Source organism: Miscanthus floridulus, chromosome 11 (assembly GCF_019320115.1).
Source record: "Miscanthus floridulus cultivar M001 chromosome 11, ASM1932011v1, whole genome shotgun sequence".
Lineage (NCBI taxonomy): Eukaryota > Viridiplantae > Streptophyta > Magnoliopsida > Poales > Poaceae > Miscanthus > Miscanthus floridulus.
In genome coordinates this window covers 85,291,916-85,298,023 of record NC_089590.1, presented here as the reverse complement: position 1 = coordinate 85,298,023, position 6,108 = coordinate 85,291,916, and positions in this window count along the sequence as shown.

Below are 6,108 nucleotides of genomic sequence, written 5' to 3'. Positions count from 1 at the left end.
TTGATCTTCATCTTGTGATTGGTTCATCCCCTACACGGTGGTATAATCACCCTACTTACTTGATTACATTCTTGCAAACTAGTTGATACAAGCTCTTTAGAGTAATTACAATTGAGAGCTTGCTTTGTTGTTTACATTCATCTAGTTGAGCTCTTGAGAGTAGCAAGTTTGTGTGCCTAAGTAATCATTGCAACTAGAATTGTTGGATAGGTGGCTTGCAACCCTTGTAGAGCTAGAGCAAGTTTGCATTACGCTATGTGTCATACTAATCAAATTGCTCTAGTTGATTTGTAGATTTTTAAATAGGCTATTCACCCCCCTCTAGCCATACTAGGACCTTTCAAGTGGTATCGGAGCCGTGGTCACCGTTTGATTAAAGGCTTAACAACCTCGGTGTCAAATTATGGCTCAAGTTGTGTTCAACCATGTGGGGGGCAAACCACCATTCTTTGATGGCACATGCTATGGTTATTGGAAGAGAAAGATGAGGATGTATCTTGGTTCAATCAATGATCAAGTATGGGAAGTAACTGAGAATGACTATGCTATCATTGATCCCGATGATCCAACAAATCAAGATAAGATCAACAAGCAATGCAATACAATGGCTCTCAACACCATATACAATGCCATTGATTCCAAAGTGTTTGAGCAAATCAAGGATTGTAATAGAGCAAATGAGGTGTGGAAGTGATTGGAGGAAACATATGAGGGCACACCGGCGGTGAAGAGTGCCAAGTTGTACATCCTCAAGGAGAAGTTGACAAGTTTCAAGATGAAGGATGATGAGAGCATTCCAGAGATGTTTCATCGATTGCAAGTCATTGTCAACGACTTGAAGGTGTTGGGAGAGAAGATCAAGGATGATGATGTCTCCCATCGATTCTTGATGTGCTTACCTCCAAGATTTGAGATGTTAAGATTGCTTATCATAAGAGGAGGATTGAAGGACATTACCCCCAACCAAGTTGTCGGTGTTTCGGACCGGGGGGTCCTCAACCAACTAGTGAATTTATCCTGCGTGTTCCCAATTCTAGATGGTGATGCAAAGAGACACAAGGCTTATACTGGTTCGGGCAATTCGAGCCCTACGTCCACTCTGAGAGATCGATCTTGTATTGCTTGCACCGAAGCGCTTGTAGTAGGGGATTACAAGCACGGTGAGAGAGGGAGTTAGTCCCAGGTCTCGGTGAGGTGTGGGCTGCTTGAGACGTTGCTCTCAGGCGGCTGGGAAGTGTGTGTTACAGGGCCTTCTTCTCCGTGAGTCCCCCCTAAAATGGCCCAAGTCCTCTCATTTTATAGCCTGAAGGGAGGACAAGGACGGTACATGTGCTAACTATATGGTGTTGTGTGAACAGAGGCGGCGTGTCCAGGCCCTGTAGCATGTTCCTGTGGCGGCGCGGTCGTTGGAGCGGTCCGTCCTTGGAGCGCTGGGGCGACGTGCTGGTCACATCCGTCCCTATGCGTCATGGGAGCTCCTGGGCTGCCTCGGAGCAGGTGCGGCGATCGGGGTGTGGATCGCTGTGGATTGACTGTGCGCGAGGCCGAGGCTCGGTCGGTGCCAAGGCTGCACCATAGTGGGGGTCTCGGTAGACACGAATCCTGAGGTAGCCGAGACCCTGGTGCATAGTGCTGAGGCCCGAAGAGAGCGGTTGATCCGGTGTGCTAGCTTGGAGATGGTGATGACCCAGGCCAGGCCATCCATGTCGTGTTGTTTTCGAGGCAGGGATCGCGGGGCACAGTGTAGTGCGGGCGCTGATCGTGGGCACAACGTCAGGGTACAGTGACCGGTAATTCCCGCCGTGCCCTGTCTCAGCCGATATGGTGCTGATGCGACCTCATGTCCCGTCGGCCATTCTGTGGTGTCGAGCCATCGTCCGGCTAAGATTGCGGGAGTGGTTGACGTATTAATGGGACATGACGTGCTGTCGGGAAGACCAGCCAAGGCGGGGGCGACGGGCTATGGATAAGCTGGCCTTGCATGATACAGAGGATGATGCCTCGCGTGAGACGGAGATCGGACTCCTTGCCGAGGCCTTCCGTGAGAGGCCTCGCGTGAGGCGGAGATGGCACTCCCTGCCGAGGCCTTTCGTGAAAAGCCTCCCACGAGACAGAGATTGTGTCAGGACGCCGAGACCTCCTGTGCGAGGCTCGAGGCGAGGCGGAGAGCCTGGTGGGCTCGGACGTAGCTGGTGAGGGGCCCACAGCTTACCTTCTAGCTTTGTTTTTTGATGGGACTTAAGTGACCCTTTTGATGTTCGCTCAGGATACCCCATTCTACGGTACCCGACAGTAGCCCCCGAGCCTCCGGGGGAGTGTGTGCACTCTCCCTGAGGGTTTGTCGAGGCTTGGTTTATAGCCGCTCCCATAGGAATTGGGTTTTGTTTCTTGAGGTTTCGGTGGGTGCGCGCGAGCGCACCCGCCGGGTGTAGCCCCCGAGGCCCTAGAGGAGTGGAGTTACTCCTCCAGGGGCTTTTTTCGTTTTCGCGTTTGAGTGAGGAGTTTTTATCGCATTTGCCGAGCCCACAAGTGCAAGTTCGGGTCGCGGGGGTCTCGACGAGGTTGCAGGAAAAGCCCTCTAGCCTCCGCACGGAGCGAGAGGTCCGTCAGGGGTCCCCTGGCTTTGGGTACAACCCTCACGCTTCCTTTTCGCTCGGAAGGAGGGGTGGAATGTGCCAGGCTACCCTCGATGGGCACGAGCGTGGGCACTTCTGATGAGCTATTATCGGGTGAGTCCGAGTGGAGGCTCGTACCCCGTTCGCTAGGGGACGGCTAACGGTCTAGAGACGCACTCCAAGAGTACCAGAGGGTTTCTCTAGTGGGTGCCGAGGCCATTCGCTAGGCCTCGGTGGCTCAGTGCCTCCCTACGGTGGGATCCCATTCGGAGACTTCCCTGCCGGTCTCGGACACGACTTAGGGTGCCCCGAGCGATTGTTCGCTCGGGCCTCGGCCATTCGTAGGCTTGCCCCAAGGTCATCCCTGACTCTGTTGCCCTAGGGCGGCTGTCGAAACCTTTGGAGGCCCAGCCTTTGAACCCCTGGACCGTAACGGACTCGGTGCCCTTTATCGTATTTGTAACAAAACTTCTAGCGTGGACTTAGATCGTTTATCTTTGTCTTGGGTACAGGAGGAGCCCCCGAGCCTCTACCTAGAGCAAGAGGGCGGTCAGGGGTCCCCTGGTTTTTTCATCCGACCCTCACATATCCTTTTTGTTCGGACGGAGGGTTTGTTTGCCAAGCCCATTCTGGTCTCGGCAAGGTTGCAGGAAGAGCCCCTAGCCTCTGCGCGGAGCAAGAGGGCCGTTGGGAGTTCCCTGGCTTTTTATACGCCCCTCGCGCGTGAGGGTTTGTTTGTCGAGGCCCCTTTCGGCGCGAGCCCAGGTCGTGGGGTCTCGGCATGTCTGTAGGGAGAGCCCCCTAGCCTCTACGTAGGGCGAGAGGGCCGTCAGGAGCTCCCCTGTCTTTTTGTACAACCCTTACGCTTCCTTTTCGCTCGGAAGGAGGGTTTATTTTGCCGAGCCCCTTCGAGTGCGAGCTGGGGTCATTGGGTCTCAGCAAGGTTGCAGGAAGAGCCCCTTAGCCTCTACATAGAGCGAGAAGGCCATCGGGGGTTCCCCTGACTTTTGATACAACCCTCATGCTTCCTTTTCGCTTGGAAGGAGGGGTGGAATGTGCCTCGCTACCCTCGGTGGGCACGAGCGGTGGCACTTCCGGTGAGCTGTTATCGGGTAGTCCGAGTGGAGGCCCGAACCCCATTCGCTAAGGGTCGGCTAGCGGTCCGGAGATGCACTCCAAGAGTACTGGAGGGTTTCTCTAGTGGGTGCCGAGGCCGTTTGCTGGGCCTCGGTGGCTCGGTGCCTCCCTACGGTGGGATCCCATTCGGAGACTCCCCTGCCGATCTCGAACACGACTTAGGGCATCCCAAGCATTTCGCTTGCTTAGGCCTCAGCCTCGTATAGGCTCGCCCGTGGTCGTCCCTGACTCTATTGTCCTAGGGCGGCTGTCGAAACCCCTTGGGGCCCAGCCTTCGAACCCCTGGACTATAATAGGCTCAGAGCCTGGTTCCTTCATCTGAAAGGAATAGGCTGGGGGGGAATACTTTCCCCATTGGCTCGGCAACGGGTGGCGCGCCTTTTGAGGCTGTTTCCTAGGGAGGCGAAACGACGCCTGCTGCCGTAGTGGCCGAGCGTGACGTGGTGGATGGGACGTAACTGTTCCCGCAATTAATGAGAAAGAAGTGGGCACTTGGGCAGCAACATCGGCTCGTGGTTAACCGCGCTGGATCGGGGGGAAACTTCCCCGATTTTATCGCCCGTTCGTTTCGTCTTCCCCCTGTATAAATACTTGAAGAGTCTCGCCCCTCCCCACCTTACCTTACCTGCGTTAGCCCTGCCTCTATCGAGCCATCGCTAGAGCAGCAAGTCCCGGGAAGAAGAAGGGAGAAGAGCGAGCTAGGGAGTGAGCGAGAAAAAGCGAGAGCATGGGAGAGAGAGAGAGAAACTCACAGCCACATCTGATCCCTCCGTCGCACTCATGGCTGGTGACATCATCGTTGTCGAGGTGGACCCCTGGGATCCGTCGGACGTTACTGAGGAGATGCTTCAGTCGCTTGTCGACAGGGGACTCCTTCGCCTGGTGACGGACCCCACCAGGCCAGAGTGGATTGCTCCGTACGGCAAGCCAGAGCCGAGGCCTCGTGACGGCTATGTCGTGAGCTTCGTCTCCTTTCACGAGCGCGGCCTCAGTGTCCCGGCGGATCGGTTCATGCGGGCGCTCCCGCACTACTACGGCGTGGAGCTCCACAACTTCAACCCCAACTCCATCGCTTAGGCGGCTATCTTTGTTGCCGTCTGCGAGAGGTACTTGGGGATTGCTCCCCATTGGGAGTTGTGGCTCCACCTATTCCGGGTGGGGCACACCACCAAGCCGACGGGCACGTCGGGTACGAGGAAGGCGACGAGGGCCAGCAGCTGCACTCTCCAAGTGCGCCAGGACCGCTAGCACCTCTACATCCCGGCCCAGCTCGCGTCCTCCAACCACCGGTGGTACACGAGCTGGTTCTACCTTCGTAACGATGACGGAGGACTTCCCCCTTACACTGGGCGGATTATTGGGAGCTGCCTAGAGAGATGGAAGTACGGCGTCCCAAAGGACGACCAGCCCAAGCTGTAGCCGCTTCTGGAGGGGCTGGCGAGGCTGCGGGGCCATGGTCTCACCGTGGCTGTGGTCGTGGCCGCCTTCCACCGCCGGAGGGTGCTGCCGCTGATGGCTTGGCGGCGGCGGCTGTTCGAGATGAAGCTAGGTGAGCCCATTGAGGGCATCCGGATGTCCTCCTCCACCCTTTCCGATGAGGAAATTCTTCATCGGGTGGGGGAGACGGTAGAGGCGAAGCTGAGGGGCGGCAACTTGACCCCTATCGTGATGCGACCATCGCGGGGGTTCCTCTCGCTGGTAAGTCATGTGCCGATGTAGCCTCCGAGCCTCCTCAGTCCCCCCTTACCCCTTGTTCCCTTATGCGCGTTCGTCGTTCCTACAGGGGATGAGGGACGTGCGTTCCTCTCCACCACCCGTTCCCGAGGACGTGAGGCGGCGGGCGATCAACCGGGTGCACGCCGATGCGCAGAAAAAACGGAAAGACGCCAAGGCGGCGAAGCACACAAAGCAAATCCTCGCGCGCGAGGAGCTGGATAAGCGCCGCCGTCAACAAAGGAAGGATGGTCTCCCGTTGGAGGAATCCCCATCACCGTCGCTGTCGACGGAGGCCTCGGACAGGGTTGACGAGGGCGAGGCAGGGCGAGGTCCCCTGGACCATCTCCCTGACGTGGTGGAGGTGGTGCCCGGGGCATTGGCAAGCAGCCCGGTACTCCCGGGAGGAGGAGGAAAAGCGGACCTAGGGTCGGCGATTGCCCGCTCCGGGGCCGAGGCTGACACGCCTGGGGCGCGGGCATTGGGCAAACGCGCCGTTAGCCCGGTGGGCTCGACGGCGATGGTGGAACAAGTGGCGGCGGAGGCGACGCAACCGCCCCCGCAGAGGACCGACGGGGCACCGGGGTCCTTTGAGGACCGGCCAGCACCGATGGACACGGAGGCGACGCCTCTGCCACCACCA